Genomic DNA, 26,693 nt, shown 5'->3' on the forward strand with positions numbered 1-26,693 from the left:
TGGTCTGGGGGGGGGATGGAGATAGGTGGCGCAGCGCTCACCTTCCGTGCAACGCTGTCCTGGTGGCGTTGCTGGAGGGATCCGGGACGAAGTTCCTGTCCAGGTCCAGCGTTGCAGCTTCCCGCAGCCTCTGTGAGTGAAGCTGTGGAGCCCGCAGGGAATTGTGGAAAATGAAGAGGCCTGAGAATTAAAGGGGCCATGCACACTGAAGCAACAAAATAAAATGCAATGAATCAATACATTTTTCAGCTCTTTCTGCCTTTTAAGAAATATTCAATATTTAAAAGAAGTTCCTAAATGTGAATATTCAGCTGTTAAAGCTGAATTACCTTCCTAACCTCAACAAATGGGAAAACTGCCTCAGCACTAACACAAATTGCTCAGCAATCCAGGGAAGGGTCATCCAGGGTCTCACATGCAGCACTCCAGCTTTGTGCAGGGGGTCAACACTGCAAGAGCGGCCCTCTACCCACAGGGGCCAGGAGGCCCTCCAGAAAGAATGATGTGGGACCAGATCACCGAGGCTGTCACTGCCAGCAGTGCCGCCCCCGCCACCTGGCTCCAGCACCCAAAGAGGCTTCATGACCTCAGACCACTGGTCAAGGTCAGTGAATGCATCTTCAAAAGCCGTCACCTACCAACTGCACCACTAGCCTCACCCACTGCTCAATGCACAACCTCCAATCACTCACCTACCAACAATCTGCACCAATGACGAGGCACAGCTCCCATTCCTAGCCTCACCTCACCCCCTTGGAGGAGACGGTGCCGGCCATTTTTGGCAGAGGCATGGCTGAGCCCTTGGCCAGCGGCGGGGCTGAAAGGATACAAGATGCTGATATCCCAATATGTTATCCTCCTGGCACACACCTCCGAGCTTCCTGCCCGCCCGTCAGCACAACTCCACCCTTGTGTCTTCCTCATTTCACACACCCAAGAAATGCAGCCTGCCCAGCCAGTGGGTCAACAAGAAGAGGCAGCCTGCCCAGCCAGTGGGACTGCAGGCAGAGGATTCCATCCCGGATATCCCGGCCACAAAGGGGCTGGCTGGGATGCATCCTTCCATCTGATTCCCCCTCTTCGGCTTCCTCCTCTTCTGTGTCTTCCTCTTCCCTCTGCAAGCGGATGCTGTAAATGTGAAATGACAGCATAAAATGCTGGGAATAGTCAGTTGGTCAGGCAGCATGCCCACCTGAGACGTGACCTCTGTTTTTCTCTCCACAGATGTTGCCTGACCTGCTGAGTATGTGCAGCATGTTCCGTCTTCTCAAAGGCCTTCATTTAGGTCACAGATCAGCCATGATCTCATTGAATGGCGGAACAGGCTCGAGGGGCTGAATGGCCGGCTCCTGTTCCTATGTTCCTATAGGAATGATGCTAAACACAAACAGCCAATCTGCAGAGCAACAGATCAAAATTCCTGGAACTCACTGGCTGTTTCTGCTTGAAATAAACGGAGCGCTGAAGACGCTGTGACTGGATACTCTGAAATTGACGTTAATGCTAATGGTCAATGGTCATCGCTTCTTGGCCGATATAAGTGACTGCCGGTTCTAAACATGGATGGTTTAAGTGGTGGGGACTGTATGTACATACACCTCTACGACTCTTATTACTAATGCATAACCGCTGCTGCTCTAATTTGTTCTCAGTTTCACTGCACTCCCACACCAGTTTGTTAAAGTAAAATTCATTCCAATTTTTTTCCCCCTCGCAGTTCCGCCCAAAATGGCCACCGGTTTTTCCATTGCAGATTCTGACTCACCCACCCTGGGTTTCCAGTCACTCAGACTATGATGTTAAATCCGTCCGGGTTTTTTTGGGCGGTGAAGTTAAGTTGTAAGCTTGCAGTGGAAATCAGGCCCAGGGCTATCTTAACTCCTGGGCCTCACTGACACTCCACTGCTCCACTTCCCACCTGTTGAGAGTGGGAAGCAGATGGGATGCTACTGCTGGCATTCGGAAAATTGGGATGATGGGGGAAGTCTTAGACTGGGTATTATGTAACGAGAAAGGATTAATTAGCAATCTTGTTGTACGAGGCCCCTTGGGTCGGAGCGATCATAATATGATCGAATTCTTCATTAAGATGGAGAATGAAGTAGTTGACTCAGAGACTAGGGTCCTGAATTTAAATAAAGGAAACTACGATGGTCTGAGGCGCGAGTTGGGTGGGATTGATTGGGGAATGTCACTCAAAGGGTTGACGGTGGATAGGCAATGGCAAACATTCAAAGACCGCATGGATGAGCTACAGAATTTGTTCATCCCAGTTTGGCATAAAAATAAAACAAAAAAGGTGAGTCAACCGTGGCTAACAAGGGAAATTAGGGATAGCATAAGATCCAAGGAGAGGACATATAAATTGGCCAGAAAAAGCAGTAAACCTGAGGATTGGGAGCAGTTTAGGATTCAACAAAGGAGGACAAAGGGATTAATAAAAAAAGGGAAAATAGAATATGAGAGTAAGCTTGCAAGGAACATAAAAACTGACTGTAAAAGCTTTTATAGATATGTGAAGAGAAAAAGATTGGTGAAGTCAAGCGTAGGTCCCTTGCAGTCAGAATCAGGGGAATTTATAATGGGGAACAAAGAAATGGCAGACCAATTAAATACATATTTTGGTTCTGTCTTCACAAAGGATGACACAAATAACCTCCCAGAGATGTCGGGGAACATAGGGTCTGATGAAAGGGAGGAACTGAAAGAAATCAGTATTTGTAGGGAAATGGTGTTAGGGAAATTGATGGGATTGAAGGCCGATAAATCTCCAGGGCCTGATAATCTACATCCTAGGGCACTTAAGGAAGTGGCCCGAGAAATAGTAGATGCATTGCTGATCATCTTCCAACATTCGATGGAATCTGGAACAGTACCCATGGATTGGAGGGTAGCTAATGTTACCACACTATTCAAAAAATGTGGTACAGAGAAAACGGGGAATTACAGACCGGTAAGCCTGACATCGGTAGTGGGGAAAATGCTAGAGTCCATTATAAAAGATGTAATAGCAGAGCACTTGGAAAACAGTGACAGGATCGGACAAAGTCAACATGGATTTACAAAAGGTAAATCGTGCTTGACTAATCTACTGGAATTTTTTGAGGATGTAACTAGTAAAATAGATAAAGGAGAACCAGTGGATGTGATGTATTTGGACTTTCAGAAGGCTTTCGATAAGGTCCCGCATAAGAGATTAGCATGTAAAGTTAAGGCACATGAGATTGGGGGCAAGGTATTGATTTGGATAGAGAACTGGTTGGCAGACAGAAAGCAAAGAGTTGGAATAAACGGGTCTTTTTCCGAGTGGCAGGCAGTGACTAGTGGGGTACCGCAGGGATCGGTCCTTGGACCCCAGCTATTCACAATATATATTAATGATCTAGACAAGGGAACTAGATGTAATATCTCCAAATTTGCAGACGACACAAAGCTGGGTGGGCGTGTGTGCTGTGAGGAGGATGCCAAGAAACTACAGGATGATTTGGACAGGTTGGGTGATTGGGCAGAAGCATGGCAGATACAATATAATGTGGATAAATGTGAGGTTATCCACTTTGGTGGCAAAAACAGGAAGGCAGATTATTATCTGAATGGCAATAGATTGGGAGAAGGGGAAGTGCAATGAGACCTGGATGTCCTTGTGCACCAATCGCTGAAGGTAAGCATGCAGGTGCAGCAGGCGGTTAAGAAGGCAAATGGTGTGTTGGCCTTCGTAGCGAGAGGGTTTGAATACAGGAACAAGGATGTCTTGCTGCAGTTGTACAGGGCCTTGGTGAGACCACACCTTGAGTATTGTGTGCCGTTTTGGTCGCCTTATCTGAGGAAGGATGTTCTTGCCATGGAAGGAGTTCAGCGAAGATTCACCAGGCTGATACCTGGGATGGCAGGAATGACGTATGAGGAGAGATTGGGACGATTGGGCTTGTACTCGCTGGAGTTTAGAAGAATGAGAGGGGATCTCATTGAAACTTATAAAATTCTGACAGGACTGGACAGACTAGATGCAGGAAGGATGTTCCCGATGGTCGGGGAGTCCAGAACCAGGGGTCACAGTCTAAGGATAAGGGGTAAGCCATTTAGGACAGAAATGAGGAGGAAGTTCTTCACCCAGAGAGTGGTGAACCTGTGGAATTCTCTACCAAAGAAGGCAGTAGAGGCCAATTCATTAAATATCTTCAAGAAGGATTTGGATATATTTCTTAAGACTAAAGGGATCAAGGGGTATGGGGAGAAAGCAGGTACTGAATTTGGATGATCAGCCATGATCGCATTGAATGGCGGAGCAGGCTCGAGGGGCCAAATGGCCTACTCCTGCTCCTATCTTCTATGTTTCTATGTTTCTATGTAAGTCGGGGGGGGGGGGGGAGGGATGTATCTGGGAGGGTCCCGTGGGAAGGGAGGTCTAATCTTTCCTTGTGGGGCCAGGAGGAGCATTCCTTCCTACTGGGTAAGGGTTACGGAACCAAGGCGGATGGATGGAGTTAATCTACAGATCAGCCATGATCTGATTGAATGGTGGAACAGGCTCGAGCGGCTGAGTGGCCTCCTCCTGTTCCTACATTCCTATCAAAGGAAAGTAAAAAGACTTTTACCCATTCTCGGCCTCTTCCAAGGCTGATCCGCTTCTGACCTGGGATGGCTTGAGCGGGCGAGCAGCAGCAGCTTTCCCCACTCAGGCCCGAGTTAAAATTGCAGTCGTGTCCCAATGACATCATCAGGACCCGACACGCGTCTGTAAGGAAGATCCCCGCCGGCTTTGGGCATGTGTCCTTGCTGCCTGCTCAGGAGGGCAGCAGCATCCTGGAGGCTCCAGGGCAGGTGAATAACTCAGGCATTCTAACTGCCAGCCCAGTATCTGCAGTGGGGGTGGGGTTAGGGTTAAAATCACCCCCTTTTGTTTCTTCATTCACTGCTTCCACAACTTAAGTTTCAATCTCAAGTACGAAGGGTGAGAAAATATCCTCATCTTTCCATTAGGCACTTTACAGCCTTCCGGCCTCAACACTGAGTTCAACAACTTTAGATCATAACCACCGCACCCACTTTCTCAGACAGCGGGCTGGATTTTGTCAATGGGGACATGATGGAGGCGAGACTCCCACTTTTTGGGTTGTAGTCCCGCCTCCATCGACTTGTGGCCAACCCACGCTATTTTCCCTTGATTGACCTTGTTAAGCCCGCCCAGCGGGCTCAGCAGGCCAATTAAGGGACACCTGGCAACAGGTGACGTCACAGACTGAAATTTCAAGTCTTTCAAGAGCTTTTGACAGATGAAAAATCAGCCTTTGACAGCTCTGTGAAGCTGTCAAACACTGACGATCTGTCTTCTAACTTGAGTCCTTCTACTCAGACTCAGTTAGAGATCTCTCCAGACCAGAAAGCTGAATGCTGCAGCTTTTGACAGTTCAGCGGCCATTCTGCTTTCTGTGCCGGGGAGCTGAGGGACTCCCGAGAACTGAAGGAAGGAAGCCTGCAGGAGAAAGTAAAGGTAAGTAAAACTTATTAAAACACTTTACACTTACCTCACACACTTACCTCTGCACACATGCACCTGCACAATGGACATCTCGACCCCTCCAACCCCCGCAGTCCGACGGTCCGCCTCGCTAACTTGGCATGGTTTGGAGCCGTCCGGAAGCCCACACTTCAGGGCTAAAAATAGGGAGTTGGCCAAAAACTGCCTGTTAACTACCTGTTAACAGGCAGTTAATTGGCACTAATCCCCTTCCCGCCTCAGGGAGGCGGCTCCCAGTACAGGTCGGATACCCGCCTCCTGGGACATTGGCACGGAGGTGGGTTGGGGGCGGGATGGGTTCCTGCCCCCCGATTCTGCAATTTTCCCACCACTCCCACCTCCAAACCCGCCTCCACAGGGCTTGGAAATTCGAGCCCAGCAGGTGCTGGTAATGATTCTGCTGTTGCCATTATCAACCCCCCCGCCCCCACCCCCGGACCCATCATTTGTTTCTTTACTTGTCCCATTACCACCCCCTTTAACCTTGCACCATCCTCCCTTTTCTCACTTAATCGCTCCTGCCCTCCACCCGATCACAGACCTTCCTTTTTGTTCTTTCCTCCCTTCCCCCCTTTCCCTGCCTCTGTACTTGCTTAAATAAACCTGTTACATCTCGAACTTTTTCCAGTTCTGACGAAATGACCGACCTGAAACGTTAACTCTGTTTCTCTCTCCACAGATGCTGCCTGGCCCGCTGAGTGTTTCTCCAGCATTTTCTGTTTTTATTTCAGATTTCCAGCATCTGCAGTATTTTGCTTTGGCGAGGAAATATATATATTGTTTGGTCTACTGCTTTCAGCCAAAGAGACCCTCGCAACAGCTGAGCGTTACTGGGTATTCGCTAAATATTGACTAAATACTTCAAACGCCTAAACTAGGTCCCTGACCATTTCACTTGTGTCACATTCAGTTTGAAAGATGATGAGACAGTGTAAAATCGGCAGGACAAATCTGTCCCTCATTACCGGACGGCTTTTCACCCTGGTGGACCCTGATCCCTACAACTCCGACACAACCAAAGAATATCTTCCAGCCCGAGGAGATTTATTACACTCCCTTTGCAAGTGTGAAAAGAGTCGTAACTCATGAAGCCACAGTCACACGTGAGTTATTACGAACTGCCAGCTGAATAATAGAATGCCTAGAACGTGCTGTCACTGGTGGAGTGTCCCGTTTGCCCTTGCTGCTTGTAACCTAAGCACTTCACCAAAGCACTTCTCAACACTGCATGCGGTAGCTAAATTTTGTTACAATCTGCACATATCAGCCCGTGCCAGTTCACCTACTCCAGTTAATTGAATTTGTCTTGCGTGGGACTTTAATTGATGTGTTAAAATCAGCCGTGGCTCAGTGGGTTGCACCCTCACCTCTTGATGTCAGAAGATGGTGGGTTCAAGTCCCACTCCAGGGACTTGAGCACAAAACCTATGCTGACACTCCCAGTGCCAATACTGAGGGAGCGCTGCACTGTCGGAGGTGCCGTCTTTCGGATGAGACATTAAACCGAGGCTCCGTCTGATCTCTCAGGTGGATGTAAAAGATCCCATGGCACTATTTGAAGAAGGGCAGAGAATTTCTCCCCAATGTCCTGGGCCAATATTTATCCCTCAACTAACATCACTAAAACAGATTATCTGGTCGTTTATCACATTGCTGTTTGTGGAACCTTGCTGTGTGCAATTTGGCTGCCACATTACAACAGTGACTACATTTCAAAAAGTACCTTGTTGGCTGTAAAGTGCTTTGGGAAGTCTGGTGGTTGTGAAAGGCGCTATATAAATGCAAGATTTTTTTTACCTAAACAAGGATATAATTGCCTTTGAGGGAGTGCAAAAAAGGTTCACCAGACTAATTCCTGGAATGGGGTGATTGTCCTATGAGGGGAGATATTCCCTAGACCTATATACCCTAGAATTTAGAAGAATTTGAGGTGACCTCATTGAAACATACAAAATTCTTACAGGGCTTGACAGAGTAGATGCTGGGAGGATGTTTCCCCTGGCTGGGAAGTCTAGAACCAGGGGTCACAGTCTCAGAATAAGGGGTCGGCCATTTAGGACTGAGATGAGGAGAAATTTCTTCACTCAGAGGGTGGTGAATCTTTGGAATTCTCTACCCCAGAGGACTGTGGATGCACAAGTTGTTGAGTATATTCAAGACAGAGATCGATAGATTTTTGGAAACTAAGGGAATCAAGGGGTATGATGATAGTGCGGGAAGGTGGAGTTGAGGTAAAAGATCAGCCATGATCTAATTGAATTGCAGAGCAGGCTCGAAGGGCCAAATGGCCTACTCCTGCTCCTATTTCTTATGTTCTTATGTGCAGATCAGCCATGATCTAATTGAATTGCAGAGCAGGCTCGAAGGGCCAAATGGCCTACTCTTGCTTCTATTTCTTATGTTCTTATGTGCAGATCAGCCGTGATCTAATTGAATGGCGGAACATGCTCAAGGGGCTGCCTCCTCCTGATCCTAAGATTTCAAAAATGTGAGATGGAGCTGTGGATGGAGAGGGTCCTTGAGCTTAAATGCAGTATCTCTGGGAGGCTACCTCCTATAAAGTACAGAACTGCACTTGTAGAAATCATCAACAAAATCAAATAAAAGGCCATTGCAATTCTATCACTTGACTTGTGACAAAGAAAGCACTTTTTAATGCGTTGAAAATGTCAACTGGGAAAGAATTGGCTTCCAACAGGGAATTCTGTTTCCAACAAGGAAAGCCCCTGACTCTGATAAAACAGTTAAATAAAATGTTAAGATGGAAATGATTGTCAGTGCCGTTAGTGTACAAATAGAAACATAGAAACATAGAATATAGGAGCAGGAGTAGGCCATTCGGCCCCTCGAGCCTGTTCCGCCATTTAATGAGATTATGGCTGATCATCCAAATTCAGTACCCTATCCCTGCTTTCTCCTCATATCCCTTGATCCCTTTAGCCTTAATAAATATATCTAACTCCTTCTTGAATATATTCAATGAATTGGCCTCAACTGCCTTCTGTGGTAGAGAATTCCACAGGTTCACCACTCTCTGGGTGAAGAAATTCCTCCTCATCTCAGTCCTAAATGGCTTACCCCTTATCCTTAGACTGTGTCCCCTGGTTCTGGACTCCCCGACCATCGGGAACATCCTTCCTGCATCTAGCCTGTCTAGTTCTGCTAGAATTTTATAAGTTTCAATGAGATCCCCTCTCATTCTTCTAAACTCTAGCAAATATAAGCCTAATCGACCTAATCTCTCTTCATATGTCATTCCTGCCATCCCAGATATCAGTCTGGTGAATCTTCGCTGCACTCCCTCCATGACAAGAACATCCTTCCTCAGATAAGGCGACCAAAACTGCACACAATACTCAAGGTGTGGTCTCACCAAGGCCCTGTACAACTGCAGCAAGACATCTTTGCTCCTGTACTCGAATCCTCTCGCTATGAAGGCCAACATACCATTTGCCTTCTTAACCACCTGCTGCACCTGCATGCTTACCTTCAGCGACTGGTGCACAAAGACACCCAGGTCTCGATGCACTTCCCCTTTTCCCAATCTATTGCCGTTCAGATAATAACCTGCCTTCCTGTTTTTGCCACCAAAGTGGATAACCTCGCATTTATCCACATTATACTGCATCTGCCATGCATCTGCCCAATCACCCAATCTGTCCAAATCATACTGGAGTTTCTCTGCAGAAACTGATAGCCAAGTTCCGCACCCATGAGGACGGCCTCAACAGAGATCTTGGGTTCATGTCACGCTACATGTAACCCCACCTGATGCAGGGTCATCCAGACTCGAGTCGACATTGGCTTGTTCTCTCTACACGGATGCGGCCGGGCCTGCTGTGATTTCCAGCCAAAAAAAATGTTTTTTGTCTGTTTTTTTGTTTTTCATACAGACCCCAGCATCTGCAATATTTGACCCCTTGTGACCCCACCTCATTGTTCTTTGATGTAATGTTTCCCTGACTGACCTGTTTGGACACCATTCACACCTTTGACTGCTGTGATTATCTCTCTGCCGAGGTGTGATTAATGGCAGTTGGAAAGGTTACCTGTAAACATCTGACATGATTCTCTGACTATATAAGCTGTGTCTTTATGCATTTCTCCACTTCACCTGAAGAAGGAGCAGCGCTCCGAAAGCTTGTGATTTCAAATAAAGCTGTTGGACTATAACCTGGTGTTGTGTGACTTTTTACATTTAACAAGGTAAGTGGTGAATTAAGTAAAATTAAAACATTTTTTCCACAGGTTTATTATTTTTTAAACATTTAAAGAAAAGTAAGTTTATTTTTAGCCCCGTTAAAAACCGTAATTAATTTTTTCAAAAATTTAAATTATTGTTTAAAATAGTTATTTTATGTAATTTATAGTTATTTTAAAAATGTGTTTTTAAAAAATGTATTTGAAGTTTTAGTTATGTTTTGGGGCCGATCTCTATTCATAGATTTGACAGGTCTTCCTATCAAATTTATGAATGGAGATTCCCTGCTACGATTGGCTCTCCAAGGCCCACGTGATCCCAGGGGACGCTTCGAACTAACTGCACCCCTGGGATACGCAAGCACTGCGCGCCGGCAGCTAGAGGAGGCCCAGGATCGGAATCCCACGCGGGCCCACAGCACAACGGCCGGCGCGCAAGGTAAGCGCAGGTCGGAGGCTTGCACCCACGGGAAGCCTCCGACCCGAATTTCTGGCCCATAATGTAACTCGATGTAGATTGGAGTGCTGGCATTGGGCGAGCTGCCTCGGGAGGCACAATAGATGATGGCAGCTCACCCTAATTATTTAAATTTAGCCTGAGTCCCAAATTCGGGCCGGCCTCAGATCTCCCGATTGAACCTGACACCGCTCTGATCTGCATGAATCAGTGTGGCTACCAGGGAAAGCAGCATGGGGCTTCGAATTCATTTTATGCAACCATCTAATAATTCACCTTTCGGCTTCTGAGTAAAGTCATTTTTGTTACCATTTTCAATTTAAATTTTTCTTCCAATGCAAGTATAACATGTGTTTCTTTCCCTCTTCCAACAAAATGTTAAGGCTTAATGAGCTTCCAAGGCTGATTATATTTGAGTGACTGACGAAACACTGAGGGGCGAGAGAGAGGGTGATGTATGATAGCTCATTATTAAGAACCTAAAGTCACTTTGAAGTTGCTACAGAGATCAATTACCTATCTTGTAAGCGGTGAAAAACCGTTGATTGTTCGAGTCTTTGAGTCATAATTCGTTAATAAACTATGTTGTTGCAGTTCATTATCCTGTCCCTGCACTAAAGAATTGCAGCCACCAGCCTCACAACATACAGAAGCGATACAGTCGAAGGCTAAATCTGTCACATGAGTGAGAAAAAGCATCATTACCAGTGACAGAGTTGTGAGAAGGTTGCAAACGTCTCTCGCACAAGCGGAATAAACGAGATACTTTGTTGCTCCTCATCGAATGTGTTTCTTCCCAAGGTGCAAATGCAAGAATCGAGATCAGACTTAATTACATCTTTTAATATTTTTGAGATGTTGAACCATGACGGTTACAGAGAAAGGAAAAAGGAGGAACTTGTGTTTATACAGTGCCTTTCACGACCTCAGGACACCCCAAAGAGCTTTACAGCCAATGAAATGCTTCTGAAGTGTAGCCACTGTTGTAATGTGGGAAACGAGGCAGCCAATTGGAGAGCAGCAAGATCCCACAAACAACAGATGACCAGATAATCTGTTTTAGCGATGTTGGTTGAGGGATAAAGGGATAAATCAGACAGCAAATGGTTCTATGTAGAATGTTACAGTTTAGGCTTTCCCCAAAACAAGTGTTTCCCGTAAGCACACTGGGTCTGCTTTGAGCCAAAACCTGCACCTTTATATATGCAGTGCATGGAATACTGTGCCGAAGGCTAACAATTACCCCCAATTGTAGGATATAACACACTCGAAACCATGTGTAAAAATCACCACATTCTCTGTCTATCCTGAACGGGGGAAAATACCATATCAGACCAACCCATACAGGCTAACACCACTTGCTCTAATTTATTTACAGGTTAAGAAATACACAGAATCCAAATACTAAATCAACGTTGACACTGGAGTCAGTCCATAAGGGCCTTTTAAACAGTTTAATAGTGACAAGAGTTTTGGATGAAACAGTCAGATTCATGTCTTGGTAAAACCTTTCAGATACGAGGTGAGGTTACACAGGATCGATGCAAATCTCAGTGATCTCCACAGAGTTTGGATAGAACTAAAACCTCGGGATAAATCCCCAGTATTTAATCAATTCAGAAGCCTTTGAAGTCAGACTTGTCAATCACCACTGATTATGATTCCATAGAATGCTAATGAGCAGGTTCAGTGATTTCCAAGGCCCATGACTTTGCTCATGCCTTGACCAATTAGAATCAATTAGAACCTAGGACAATACCTCAGTATCCTGAGTAATCTTTCAGATCAATTGAGTTGGCCTAGTCCTGTAAGCAACGTAAGCAGTCATTTCCAAAACTTGGGGAAGGGAAGATAGCTTTCATTTTATTCTCTGGCTATTTCCAAACTGTAAGGGATAAAATGCAGGAATGTACCTGTTTTTTTCACAGTGCAAATGGAATTGCTCCGTGCCCTATTACTGCCCCTTGTCCAAACTCTACCAGCTCCGTGTCCTATTACTGCCCCTTGTCCAAACTCTACCAGCTCCGTGTCCCATTACTGCCCCTTGTCCAACCTCTACCAGCTCCGTGCCCCATTACTGCCCCTTGTCCAACCTCTACCAGCTCCGTGCCCCATTACTGCCCCTTGTCCAATCTCTACCAGCTCCGTGTCCCATTACTGCCCCTTGTCCAATCTCTACCAGCTCCCTGTCCTATTACTGCCCCCTTGTCCAATCTCTACCAGCTCCGTGTCCCATTACTGCCCCTTGTCCAACCTCTACCAGCTCCGTGCCCCATTACTGCCCCTTGTCCAACCTCTACCAGCTCCGTGCCCCATTACTGCCCCTTGTCCAATCTCTACCAGCTCCGTGTCCCATTACTGCCCCTTGTCCAATCTCTACCAGCTCCCTGTCCTATTACTGCCCCTTGTCCAATCTCTACCAGCTCCGTGTCCCATTACTGCCCCTTGTCCAATCTCTACCAGCTCTGTGTCCCATTACTGCCCCTTGTCCAACCTCTACCAGCTCTGTGTCCCATTACTGCCCCTTGCCCGATATCTACCAGCTCCGTGTCCTATTACTGCCCCTTGTCCAAACTCTACCAGCTCCGTGTCCTATTACTGCCCCTTGTCCAAACTCTACCAGCTCCGTGTCCCATTACTGCCCCTTGTCCAACCTCTACCAGCTCCGTGCCCCATTACTGCCCCTTGTCCAACCTCTACCAGCTCCGTGCCCCATTACTGCCCCTTGTCCAATCTCTACCAGCTCCGTGTCCCATTACTGCCCCTTGTCCAATCTCTACCAGCTCCCTGTCCTATTACTGCCCCCTTGTCCAATCTCTACCAGCTCCGTGTCCCATTACTGCCCCTTGTCCAATCTCTACCAGCTCTGTGTCCCATTACTGCCCCTTGTCCAACCTCTACCAGCTCTGTGTCCCATTACTGCCCCTTGCCCGATATCTACCAGCTCCGTGTCCCATTACTGCCCCTTGTCCAATCTCTACCAGCTCCGTGTCCCATTATTGCCCCTTGTCCAACCTCTACCAGCTCTGTGTCCCATTACTGCCCCTTGCCCGATATCTACCAGCTCCGTGTCCCATTACTGCCCCTTGTCCAATCTCTACCAGTTCCGTGTCCCATTACTGCCCCTTGTCAAACCTCTACCAGCTCCGTATCCTATTACTGCCCCTTGTCCAACCTCTACCAGCTCCGTGTCCCATTACTGCCCCTTGCCCGATATCTACCAGCACCGTGTCCCATTACTGCCCCTTGTCCAATCTCTACCAGCTCTGTGTCCCATTACTGCCCCTTGTCCAACCTCTACCAGCTCCGTGTCCCATTACTGCCCCTTGTCCAATCTCTACCAGCTCCATGTCCCATTACTGCCCCTTACCCGATATCTACCAGCTCCGTGTCCCATTACTGCCCCTTGTCCAATCTCTACCAGCTCCGTGTCCCATTACTGCCCCTTGTCCAATCTCTACCAGCTCCGTGTCCCATTACTGCCCCTTACCCGATATCTACCAGCTCCGTGTCCCATTACTGCCCCTTGTCCAATCTCTACCAGCTCCATGTCCCATTACTGCCCCTTGCCCGATACCTACCAGCTCCGTGTCCCATTACTGCCCCTTGTCCAATCTCTACCAGCTCCGTGTCCCATTACTGCCCCTTGTCCAATCTCTACCAGCTCCGTATCCCATTACTGCTGCCTTGTCCAACCTCTACCAGCTCCGTGTCCCATTACTGCCCCTTGCCCGATATCTACCAGCTCCGTGTCCTATTACTGCCCCTTGTCCAATCTCTACCAGCTCCGTATCCCATTACTGCCGCCTTGTCCAACCTCTACCAGCTCTGTGTCCCATTACTGCCCCTTGCCCGATATCTACCAGCTCCGTGTCCCATTACTGCCACTTGTCCAATCTCTACCAGCTCTGTGTCCCATTACTGCCCCTTGCCCGATACCTACCAGCTCCGTGTCCCATTACTGCCCCTTGTCCAATCTCTACCAGCTCCGTGTCCCATTACTGCCCCTTGTCCAATCTCTACCAGCTCCGTGTCCCATTACTGCCCCTTGTCCAATCTCTACCAGCTCCGTATCCCATTACTGCTGCCTTGTCCAACCTCTACCAGCTCCGTGTCCCATTACTGCCGCCTTGTCCAATCTCTACCAGCTCCGTATCCCATTACTGCCGCCTTGTCCAATCTCTACCAGCTCCATGTCCCATTACTGCCGCCTTGTCCAATCTCTACCAGCTCCATGTCCCATTAGTGCCGCCTTGTCCAATCTCTACCAGCTCCGTGTCCCATTACTGCCCCTTGTCCAATCTCTACCAGCTCCGTATCCCATTACTGCCGCCTTGTCCAATCTCTACCAGCTCCGTGTCCCATTACTGCCCCTTGTCCAATCTCTACCAGTTCTGTGTCCCATTACTGCCCCTTGTCCAATCTCTACCAGCTCCATGTCCCATTAGTGCCGCCTTGTCCAATCTCTACCAGCTCCGTGTCCCATTACTGCCCCTTGTCCAGCTGTTCACAATATATATTAATGATCTGGACGAGGGAATTGGATATAATATCTCCAAATTTGCAGACGACACAAAGCTGGGTGGGAGGGTAAGCTGTGAGGAGGATGTCGTGAAACTCCAGTACGATTTGGACAAATTGGGTGATTGGGCAGAAACATGGCAAATGCACTATAATGTGGATAAATGTGAGGTTATCCACTTTGGTGGCAAAAACAGGAAGGCAGATTATTATTTGAATGGCAATAGATTGGGAGAAGGGGAAGTGCAAAGAGACCTGGGTGTTCTTGTGCACCAGTCGCTGAAGGTAAGCATGCAGGTGCAGCAGGCGGTTAAGAAGGCAAATGGTATGTTGGCCTTCGTAGCAAGAGGGTTCGAGTACAGGAACAAGGATATCTTGCTACAGTTGTACAGGGCCTTGGTGAGACCGCACCTTGAGTATTGTGTGCAGTTTTGGTTGTCTTACCTAAGGAAGGACGTTCTTGCCATGGAAGGAGTGCAGCGAAGATTCACCAGGCTGATACCTGGGATGGCAGGAATGACGTATGAGGAGAGATTGTGTCGATTGGGCTTATACTCACTGGAATTTAGAAGATTGAGAGGGGATCTCATCGAAACCTATAAAATTCTGTCAGGTCTGGACAGACTAGATGCAGGAAGGACGTTTCTGATGGCCGGGGAGTCCAGAACCAGGGGTCATAGTCTAAGGATAAGGGGTAAGCCATTTAGGACTGAAATGAGGAGGAATTTCTTCACCCAGAGAGCGGTGAACCTGTGGAATTCTCTGCCGCAGAGGGCGGTGGAGGCCAGTTCATTAAATATATTCAAAAAAGAGTTGGATATATTTCTTAAGGCTAAAGGGATCAAGGGATATGGGGAGAAGGCAGGGACAGGGTACTGAATTTGGATGATCAGCCATGATCTCATTGAATGGCGGAGCAGGCTCGAAGGGCCGAATGGCCTACTCCTGCTCCTATATTCTATGTTTCTATGTTTCTACCAGCTCCCTGTCCCATTACTGCCCCTTGTCCAATCTCTACCAGCTCCGTGTCCCATTACTGCCTCTTGCCCGCTATCTACCAGCTCCGTGTCCCATTACTGCCCCTTGTCCAATCTCTACCAGCTCCGTGTCCCATTACTGCCCCTTGCCTGATACCTACCAGCTCCGTGTCCCATTACTGCCCCTTGTCCAATCTCTATCAGCTCCATGTCCCATTACTGCCCCTTGTCCAAACTGTCAGCTTGGATTTTGTGCTCAAGTCTCTGGAGTGGGACTTGATCCCATGACCTTCTGACTCAGAGATGAGAGTCCTGCCCACTGAGTCACAGCTGACACCTGCACAGTTGGCACAGCACAACTTTCCAGATTTTTCTTTGCTCCGCCATTGGTGGCCGTGTCTTCAGCTGCCTAGGCCCTAAGCTCTGAAATTCCCTCCCTAATACTCTCCGCCTCTCCACCTCCCTCTTACCTCCCTTACGACACTCTTGGCCATCTGCCCTAATATCTTCTTATATGACTCGGTGTTAAATTTTGTTTGATAACGTTATTGTGAAGCGCCATGGGACATTTTACTACGTTAAAGCACTATATAAATGCAAGTTATTGCTGTTGTAGAATGCAGAAATATATAGATGGGGCTGGCTGATGATGGGGAGAGTGGTGGTGAGGTTACCTGAGGGTGCAAAAATAGCTGTGGGCAGTTCAAGGAAGTTGGCTGACGGGTGTGGGGGGTGACGGCCTGATGGTTCGAAAGGGACCACCAGCAGTTTAGGTCCCATTCTCCTAGGCCACATTCCCTCCCAAGGCTGTTTAGGCCCTGCTATCCCAAATCCTGCCAGGTCCCAGTGTTTCCCAATGCTCCAAAACTCCATCCCGAATCGTATGGGACCTCAGGAACCCTCTCCTCAGACTTCTTTCCCCCCATGCTTAGATGCTAGGACACCCCCATCCCCCTTCTCATTGCTCACAAATTCCTAGATTGTGTTTCCAGTATTCTCCAATCTTAGAATCACTTCCTAATACTCCCACACTCTAAGACCTCCTTCAATTCAATTCAATTTTATTTGTCATATATGCAGCAAACATGTGTACTGCACAATGAAATGTTGATTTTTATGAGTCTCTACCAGCTCTACCATCTTCCCCAAAGATCCAAGGTTCCAGGAACCCTCTGCCAGTGACTTGGATCCTGGAAACTGCCTTAGTGTTCAATATTCGCAGATCCCTGGGATCCCCACTCCCAATGCTCTCTGACCCCGGGAACATCCCTCAATTTATTGATCGGCCCTGAGAGTCCATCCCAGTTCCTCTTGTTCGCAGTGTTATCCTCACGTGCCCCCACCTTCTCCCCCACCCCTCACCCCCCACCACCCCCCCCCCACCCGTGGTGCTGATTCAGTGTCACTAGTAAACCTACTTGCCACAACAATCCTGCTCCTGATGATACAAAGCTAAGTGGCAGTGTCCGTTGTGAAGAGGATGTGAAGAGGCTTCAAGGGGATCTCGACAGGCTCAGTGAGTGGGCGAGAACATGGCAGATGGAATATAATGTGGATAAATGTGAAGTTATCCACTTTGGTAGAAAAAACAGAAAGGCAGTGTATTTCCTAAATGGTGAAAGATTGGGGAATGCAGATGCTCAAAGGGACCTGGGTGTCCTTGTACATGAGTCACTGAAAGTGAATGTGCAGGCGCAGCAAGCCATTAGGAAGGCAAATGGTATGCTGGCCTTCATTACAAGAGGGTTTGAGTACAGGAGTAAAGAAGTCTTACTCCAATTATATAGGGCCTTGGTGAGACCACACCTGGAGTACTGTGTACAATTTTGGTCTCCTTATCTAAGGAAGGATATACATGCCATAGAGGGAGTGCAACGAAGGTTCACGAGATCGATTCCTGGGATGGCGGGACTGTCGTATGAGAAGAGATTGAGTAAACTTGGCCTGTATTCTCTTGAATTCAGAAGAATGAGAGGGGATCTCATTGAAGCATACAAAATTATTACAGGGTTGATAGGGTGGATGCTGGGAGAATGTTTCCCTTGGCTGGGGAGTCTAGAACCAGGGGCCACAGCCTCAGGATAAAGGGTAGGCCATTCAGGACTGAGATGAGAAGACATTTCTTCATGCAGAGGGTGGTGAATCTTTGGAATTCTCTACCCCAGAGGGCTGTGGAGGCTCAGTCATTGGGTATATTCAAAACAGAAGTCAATAGATTTCTGAATAGTGAGGGCATCAAGGGATACAGCGATAGGGCCGGTGAATGGAGTTGAGGCAGATGATCAGCCATGATCTCATTGAATGGCGGAGCAGGCTCGAAGGGCCGAATGGCCTACTCCTGCTCCGATTTCTTATGTCCTTATGTTCTTAGATAACCTTTGACTAACTGTGAGTATTGCCATGGGTGGTCTAGTTAAAAGCCATTACACTGTGCAGCCGCATGTTTATTTTGCTTTTAAAATTCACAACTGAAGCCAAGAGTTTGTTTTCTTCAGCATCTCCTGCCTCTTTCCAAAAATTCAATAAAAGACTGATAACCTCGGGGAGATGGGAGCACAGAGCAGCTCTTGCTCGCGTTGGGTAAACGTATGCACAGAGGAGCTGCTTGTTTGCTTATCTACAATCTGTTCTCTGGGGCAATCCCACAAATGCCTACCTGATTGATTCAGAATTAGAGCTGAGATCTACTGCGCTCTTTAAATTTCCACACTTTTATCGTAACAGTTCAACAAAAGTTTCACACTTGTGAATAAAGCAAATTAATTAAAAATGTATTGAGCTTGTACTCCCTTAAATATAGAAGCTTCATTGAGATGTTTAAGATGATTAAAGAAGTTGATAAGGTAGATATGGAGAAACTATTTCCTCTGCTGGGGAGAGTCCAGAACAAGGGGGTTAAAATTAGAGCCAGGCCGTTCAGGGGTGATGTCAGGAAGCACTTCTTCACACAAAGGGTAGTGGAAATCTGGAACTCTTCCCCCCTCCCCCCCCCCGCCGGCAAAAAGCCATTGAGACTGGGGGTCAATTGAAAATTGCAAAAGTCTGATAGATTTTTGCTCGGCAAAGCATACTAAGGGTTACAGAATCAAGGCAGGTAAATGGAGTTAAGATACAGATCAGCCATGATCTAATTGAATGGCGGAACAGGCTCGAGGGGCCGAGTGGCCTCCTCCTGTTCCTATGTTCCTACCTGAAAACTTGTTCCAATGTCCCTATAAACCTTCAGGTAAATTATTTTACAGCGAAAAAGGATCGACCCCTTTTCTTCTCTCTATTTGCTCGTTATAAAAGATCATATCAAGGATTATGTAACATTAGTCTAATTGGCAACTCTGCACAAAGAATCCCGTTCACCACAATAGAAATGATACAATTGCATTGCAATCAGTTTCTTTCCAGATGAACATTTCATCTAGAGACTCAGACTTAATTAAAATGGAATTGATCTCATAACCAATCTTAATTCCTGGTGATTTTAACATGTTATTTAAGGGCATCTGACGTTGCTTGAGGTTTTCAAGCAGGCAGCTTAGCCTGAGTATATCACACTAACGCCCCTTGGCACTGGTACAATTAGAATAGAGAACACACGAGGCTAAAACCACAGCTCAGACACGGCGAGACTGCAAGAATAGAAGAGCTATTTTGTTTTTGTGTGCTCCATAACACCTCAAACAGACAATCACCTTGCGCCAATTCAGCCACCTGATTCGGTAGTTCAGGTATAAATAGTCAATTCGGTTGCTCATTACTGAAATCCAGTTGTGCGACTGGGTATTAATTCCAACAGTCATTCCCCCATCTTTCCATCTTGTGTGAGGAGGCTTGATTCTGTGATTTCTATGTTAAACCTGTATTAGGTACCCCTTCCCATGAAAAAATGGACCTTGAGGCGCAAATGGATTTTCTGTCAGGTTATACAAATCACTCTGAAGGAGGTTAAACGTGCGCCCACCCCTTCTCTGCTCTGGCCTATTCTCAGACGTACAGCTATACAAATTGTCAAGTCGATATTAATCCCATATCTGGATTTACTTTGTGAAATGAACACTCCTGCGGAGGAGCGTGTAGTTAATTTGGCCACATTTTTCCCAGGTGGAACTGAATGTTCAGTTGGAGGGTTTTCCCAATAACCCTTGCAGAGTTTTTTTTTAAATATATCATTCTCAGAATGGTCTCTGGCGATGAGTCTGTCTTCTTTAATAAAGTGACAGCTTTTGAAGAAGATGGGTGAGCCTTTCTTGATAAGCGTATCTCAGATCTCCTGGGGACTGGAAGTAATATTGTTTAGGGAAGGGTCAGTAGCAAGCTTTCACACTACAGGTTGAATTTTTTAAATGGCTATCAATGCAGTTATTTTGCTTCCTTTGAATTTGAAAAGAAAAATGCAGGATAATTACACCGCGTTCACCACAGCAGAGTGTGATAGTGTTGACAGATTACAACAGCAATTCTGTGTTCTCAAGATCAGGCAATGACATATACAGCTGCCTTGCCTCTTCAATGATAAGATGTCACGTCCCCTGTCGAATTCAAATTCTCATTCCTGTGTTCAAATCCCTCCGTGACCTCGCCACCCCCACCCCCCTCCCTGTCTCTGTCACCTCCTCCACCCCACAACCCTTCGAGATCACTGCGCTCCTCCCATTCTGGCCTCTCGCGCATCCCCCCACTCCCTTTGCCCCACCATTTGGCGACGGTGCCAAGCCACCTTATCACCAACCCCCGCTGTCGCACACAGCCTCTCCTGTCTGCCCGCCGATTCTTTGCTGAGCCTCCTGTCCGTGCCGACTCAGTGTTGTCAGTTGTGGTGATCCTTCCCCGTCGCCGTTCTCTGCCGCTGGTTACGCGCGACCTTTTCCTTTGCATGAACAGAAGATAATGTGAAAGGAACGTGAGTGCAATGGCCATTTGTTTCACCACACCGCACCCGTTGAGTGCACGCACGCCCTGGTGGTGACAGGTCCGGGTACGGTGTCTCTTCAGATGAAGCGCTCGTCAAGACTAGCACAGCCCCTTTCTGAGTTGACAGGGTGGCTGTGAGTTCAGCTGGTGTTCACAGTGGTTGCCCTTAGTATACCTGAGTATTTCTGTTGCCCAAGTGCTCACAGAACAAGAAGATGAGGTGGGTGAAGGCTCTATCAGTGGCAGAGAATGTGGATTGGAAACAGAGCCTTGGTCAGCCCTGAGATGTCATTGAACCTCTTCCCACCACTGTGTGGCAGTTCTTGGGGTAGTGGAGGTTGGACTGACGGCCTATGCCGCCATTCCCTACAACCTGAACCATCCGGTTATGGTGCTTCCTGCGCTCAGTGTCCAGGAGTTATTCCCTTCTAGCTTTTATTTAAGCCAGCGGCACCTCCACAGGTATAGCTTGAGAAGCCAGGAGCCCTTCCTACTGCCTGACCCCTTCCCTCGCTGCACCTTCAGAAATCTTACACTGATGCTGCCTGCTGTCAGAGAAGTGGTGTTCCCCTTTAAAAGGCTGCACCAGCAATCAGTGTCTCTCCCTCCCAGTAGTGCCAGCCCCACTCCAGCGACTTGAGCACATAATCCAGGCTGACACTCCCAGTGCCAGTACTGAGGGAGTGCTGCACTGTCGGAGGTGCCGCCTTTCGGATGAGACATTAAACTGAGGCCCCATCTGCCCTCTCAGGTGGATGTAAAAGATCCCATGACATTGTTTGAAGAAGAACAGGGGAGCTCTCCCCGGTGTCCCTCAACCAATAATGCTAAAAACAGATTGGGGCAGAAATTCCTCCCCAAACGCGTGAGTGCGGAAGGGGTACTCACGCGTCTGGCCGGAGGAAATGCCGGTTTTCAGCATGCACAGCGCATGCGCTGAAAACCGGCATTTCCTCTCCTCTAACCCAAGAGGTGAAGAGGCTAGCGCGTGCGCTGTAGGGGGCAGCGCGTGCGTCTTGGATTTCCTCTGTTTTGGGGGATTTGCGCATGTGTAAAGGCCTCCGGTCTTTACGCTTGTAAAAAGCACACGTAAGTATTTATTTTTACAGGTAAGTGGTGTTTTATTGCAGTTTAGAATTTTTTTCCCACAGGTTTATTATTTTAAAGAATCTACAATAAGGTAAGTTTAGTTTTAGACCCTTTTTATTAAAAATTTATTTTTTTCACAAAGAAAAACTATTGTTTAAATTATTTTTTTTAACTTATTTATACTTAATGTAATGATTGGGATGTTTTTTAAATTTTTATTTAAAGTTTAAATAGTGTTTTGGGCCCCCGTAGTTTTCATGAGTTTGACAGTTCTTACTCTCAAACTCATGAATGAACCTTCCCCTCCCCTGATTGGTTGTACAGTGCTCACCTGATCCCAGCCGGCACATCGCACTAACTACGCCGCTGGATCAGGTAAGCACATCGCGCTGACATCTGAACCGGGCCTGTGACAGGAAATGCAAGCAGGCCCGGGCTTCAGATGTCAGCGCGCAGGGTGAGTGCAGATCAGGGGCTTGCATGCGCGGCAAGCCCCCGACACCAAGTTCTGGGCCATTATCTGGTTATTTATCAAATTGCTGTTTGTGGGAGCTTGCTGTGCGCAAAGTGGCTGCCGTGTTTCCCACATTACAACAGCGACTACACTTCAAAAATACTTCACTGGCTATAAAGCACTTTGGGACATCTGGAGGCCATAAAAGATGTGATAGAAATGAAAATCTTTCTTTTCTTGCAATGAGGAGTGGTGTTACAGACTCCCGGGGGGAAAGATTGGGTAGCGCCCATTTTGGGGCACTAACGTCGCGTGCCCTGAAAATGTTTGCACCTCTCCACTGTAAATTCAGCAGTAGCGCCCCAAGCAGGAGGTAGGGGCTACTGGAAAGCGATCCACCTCGTGCTTGGGGTGGTACTGCTGAATTTTGCGGCGCTTCATGCGGCAGTGCCACGCGCGGTGGTACGTAGCACCGTGTCATTACAGGCCTCCTCCTCCCCTCCTCCCCTGCTGGACCGTCGGGGAGCGGGGTGCCGTGGAAACAGCCTGGCACTCAAGAGGAGCGCCGGGCTGAGTGATCGCGGCCGGCACATCCGCATAAAATAGCGAAAGTGGGCAAAATAGAAAATGGCCGCCCGACACCTTGCCCTTTTACTAGCGTCGCTGCAAGAGCTCCCCCGATCCTGTCGGAAGCATCGTCCGGCGATAGGTCAGAGGGCGCAAGAGAAGTTTGTGGCCGGAGCGAAATCGGGGCACTGCGCACGGCGATGACATCATCACCGGCGGCGTAGCAGCAGGAGTCACTAACAGCTACCGCTAACCTTCCGCTGAAATTCATGGGAGGCATCAGTGGCGCTGGGCCCAGGCGTTAACGAGAGGTGCAAGCCAGCGCAAATTTTTCCCCCCTGTTATTACAGGCTCCTGGTACTACAGACTCCTGGTATTACAGGCTCCTGTTATTACAGGCTCCTGGTATTACAGACTCCTGGTATTGCAGGCTCCTGGTATTACAGACTCCTGGTATTACAGACTCCTGGTGTTACAGGCTGCTGGTATTGCAGGTTCCTGGTATTACAGACTCCTGGTATTACAGGCTCCTGATATTACAAGCTCCTGGTATTGCAGTTCCTGGTATTACAGACTCTTGGTATTACAGGCTCCTGATATTACAAGCTCCTGATATTACAAGCTCCTGGTATTACAGACTCCTGATATTGCAGTTCCTGGTATTACAGACTCCTGGTATTACAGACTCCTGATATTACAGGCTCCTGGTATTGCAGGCTCTTGGTATTACAGACTCCTGGTATTGCAGGCTCCTGGTATTACAGGCTCCTGGTATTACAAGCTCCTGGTATTGCAGGTTCCTGCGAGTACAGACTCCTGGTATTACAGACTCCTGGGATTACAGACTCCTGGTATTACAAGCTCTTGTTATTACAGGCTCCTGGTATTACAAGCTCTTGGTATTACAGGCTCCTGGTATTACAAGTTCTTGGTATTACAGACTCCTGGGATTACAGACTCCTGGTATTACAAGCTCTTGTTATTACAGGCTCCTGGTATTACAAGCTCTTGGTATTACAGGCTCCTGGTATTACAAGTTCTTGATATTACAGACTCCTGGTATTGCAGACTCCTGGTATTACATTAGAGCACCAGGTGGAAGTCCCGCCTTCCCAGTAACCCACCAATGGGAGGACAATCCAGCCCGAAGTTAGCATGATGCTGTACTTAACGAATTACTATTGGTCTCCAATTGGGTCACTCAGTGTATCACTGACAGCTTTGAAGAGTTTCCGTGGCTCAGTGGGAACCAACTCCGTTGCCGCTGTGAGCTTGAAGCAAGGAAATAGGAGCCAGAGCTCTCGTCATTTCTTGCAGTCTGTCTTCTAACATTTGCGATCGGGAATCTGCAGGAAATCAATTTCATAGCCTGATACAGCCCAGAAAGAGGCCTTTCGGCCCATCGTGCCTGTGCCAGCTCTGTGAAAGAGCTCTCCTATTAGTCTCACTCCTCTGCTCTGTCCCCACAGCCCTGCAAATTTTTAACCCGGTAGTATTTATCCAATTCCCTTTTGTGAGTTACTATTGAATCTGCTTTTATCACCCTTTCAGGCAGCGCATTCCAGATCATCATAACTCGCTGTGTAAAAAACATTCTCCTCATCTCCCCCCTGCTCCTTAAATCTGTGTCGTCTGGTTACCGATCCTCCTGCCAGTAGAAACAGTTTCTCCCTCTCTACTCTGTCAGATCTGCATCTCATTGTACAACATCTGAAATTAGCCCTCCTCCAGTTGACTAGCTTCATCTCTGCTTGTTTCTTGTCCCTTTCCATAACTACTTTAAACCTAAACGTTCCCAGAAGAAAATGGGTTGAGAGCTGATAAATCTTTGTGCGCTCACAGTGATAAGCTGCGACACTTCTAAGGCGCGACTGACAGACTTTGTTACTTGGCGAAATTTTGCTTTAATGTTAGAACATGAATGGGTGACCCAGATATTGCAATCACAGAGATATACGAAGATTGAAAGCTGTTCGAACAGGCTTCCGTGTGGGTTTAACTCACCAGAGTTAAAGGCTATTGATGTCATTTCATTTTGGTTTCAACAACAACAACAAATTGCATTTATATAGCGCCTTTAACTGGAGTTTAGAAGAATGAGAGGGGATCTCATTGAAACTTATAACATTCTGACGGGACTGGACAGACTAGATGCAGGAAGGATGTTCCCGATGGTCGGGGAGTCCAGAACCAGGGGACACAGTCTAAGGATAAGGGGTAGGCCATTTAGGACAGAAATGAGGAGGAATTTCTTCACCCAGAGAGTGGTGAACCTGTGGAATTCTCTACCACAGAAGGCAGTTGAGGCCGATTCATTAAATATATTCAAGAAGGTGTTGGATATATTTCTTAAGGCTAAAGGGATCGAGGGATATGGGGAGAAGGCAGGGACAGGGTACTGAATTTGGATGATCAGCCATGATCTCATTGAATGGCGGAGCAGGCTCGAGGGGCCGAATGGCCTGCTCCTGCTCCTATCTTCTATGTTTCTATGTAAAACATCTCAAGGCTCTTCACAGGAGCGATTATCAAACAAAATTTGACACCGAGCCACATAAGGAGATTAGGGCAGGTGACCAAAAGCTTGGTCAAAGAGGTAGGTTTTAAGGAGCGTCTTAAAGGAGGAGAGAGAGGAAGAGAGTTGGAGAGGTTTAGGGAGGGGATTCCAGAGCTTAGGGCCCTGGCAGCTGAAGGCACGGCTCATGCACGACGCAGTGTGCATTGCCTAGATAGTCCGCACTAATGTCAGGTGAATTGTTGAAAGCCTAAATAGCCGTTTCCTCTGTCACGCTGATGAGGGCTGTTTAAGTGATTAACAGAAGCATCACACTGGAGCATCGCATCCAACTCTGCATTTACACAACATTTATTTCACGACAAGCTTAATTTCAATCTGAATGTCTGTAAAATAATTTTCACCGCAATAAAAATAACCTGTACCCATACGTTTTATTTCAACATAATTGGGTTACATAAAAGTGGAGGAGATTCCAGGCGTATAATTCTGTCTTGTTCTCTTAACTGTTTCAAGCCCTTCAATATTTGTCTATAGTCCATAAAAAGAATTTGCTCTATGATTTATTCTAGTGTGACAGCAGTGGCCATGAGTTGTGGCCTTATTTTAATTACCGTATCAGAAATAATCGAAATATATAGACATTTAAAAAACTGTGTTGTCATCGGTACAAAGGAACAGGAGGAGACCATTCAGCCCCTCGAGCCTGCTCTGCCATTCAATTAGATCACGGCTGATCTGGATTTCAACTCCAATTACCCGCCTTTACTCCATGTCCCTTGATACTCTCACCCAACAAAAATCTATCAATCTCAGGTTTAAAAGCTCCAATTGACACCCAGCATCCACAGCCATTTTGTGAGAGAGAGTTCCATGATTTCCACTACCCTTTGTGTGAACATAGAAACATGGAGCAGGAGTAGGCCATTCGGCCCTTCGAGCCTGCTCCGCCATTCAACGAGATCATGGCTGATCATGGCTGATCATCCAAACCCTAGCACCCGGTCCCCGTAACCCCGTAACCCCACGTATTTAATCCCCCCTAACACTAAGGGCCAATTTTTATCATAACCAATCAACCTAACCCGCACATCTTTTGGACTGTGGGAGGAAACCGGAGCACCCGGAGGAAACCCATGCAAACATGGGGAGAATGTGCAAACTCCACACAGACAGTCACCCGAGGCCGGATTTGAACCCAGGTCCCTGGCGCTGTGAGGCAACAGTGCTAACCACTATGCCACCGTGCTGCCTTGAAAAATGTTTCTTGATTTTGCTGCTGAATGGCCTGGCTCTAATTTTTTAAGATTGTGCCCCCTTGTTCTGGAATCAAGGTGGGATAGCAGCGGAGAATGGATGAAAATTCAGAGAGTGAGGCCAGGACTGCCACGCCGCCTGACCTGGATTTCCCTCCTCGCGTCCCACTGGGACCTTCCTTGGCTCTTCTTTCACCGTCCACTGCATGCAAATGGCAGCAAGGGGGTGCCTTG

The sequence above is a fragment of the Somniosus microcephalus genome, chromosome 7, assembly GCF_052327205.1.
Source record: "Somniosus microcephalus isolate GS21.2 chromosome 7, FLI_Smic_1.0, whole genome shotgun sequence".
In the NCBI taxonomy this organism is placed as follows: domain Eukaryota; kingdom Metazoa; phylum Chordata; class Chondrichthyes; order Squaliformes; family Somniosidae; genus Somniosus; species Somniosus microcephalus.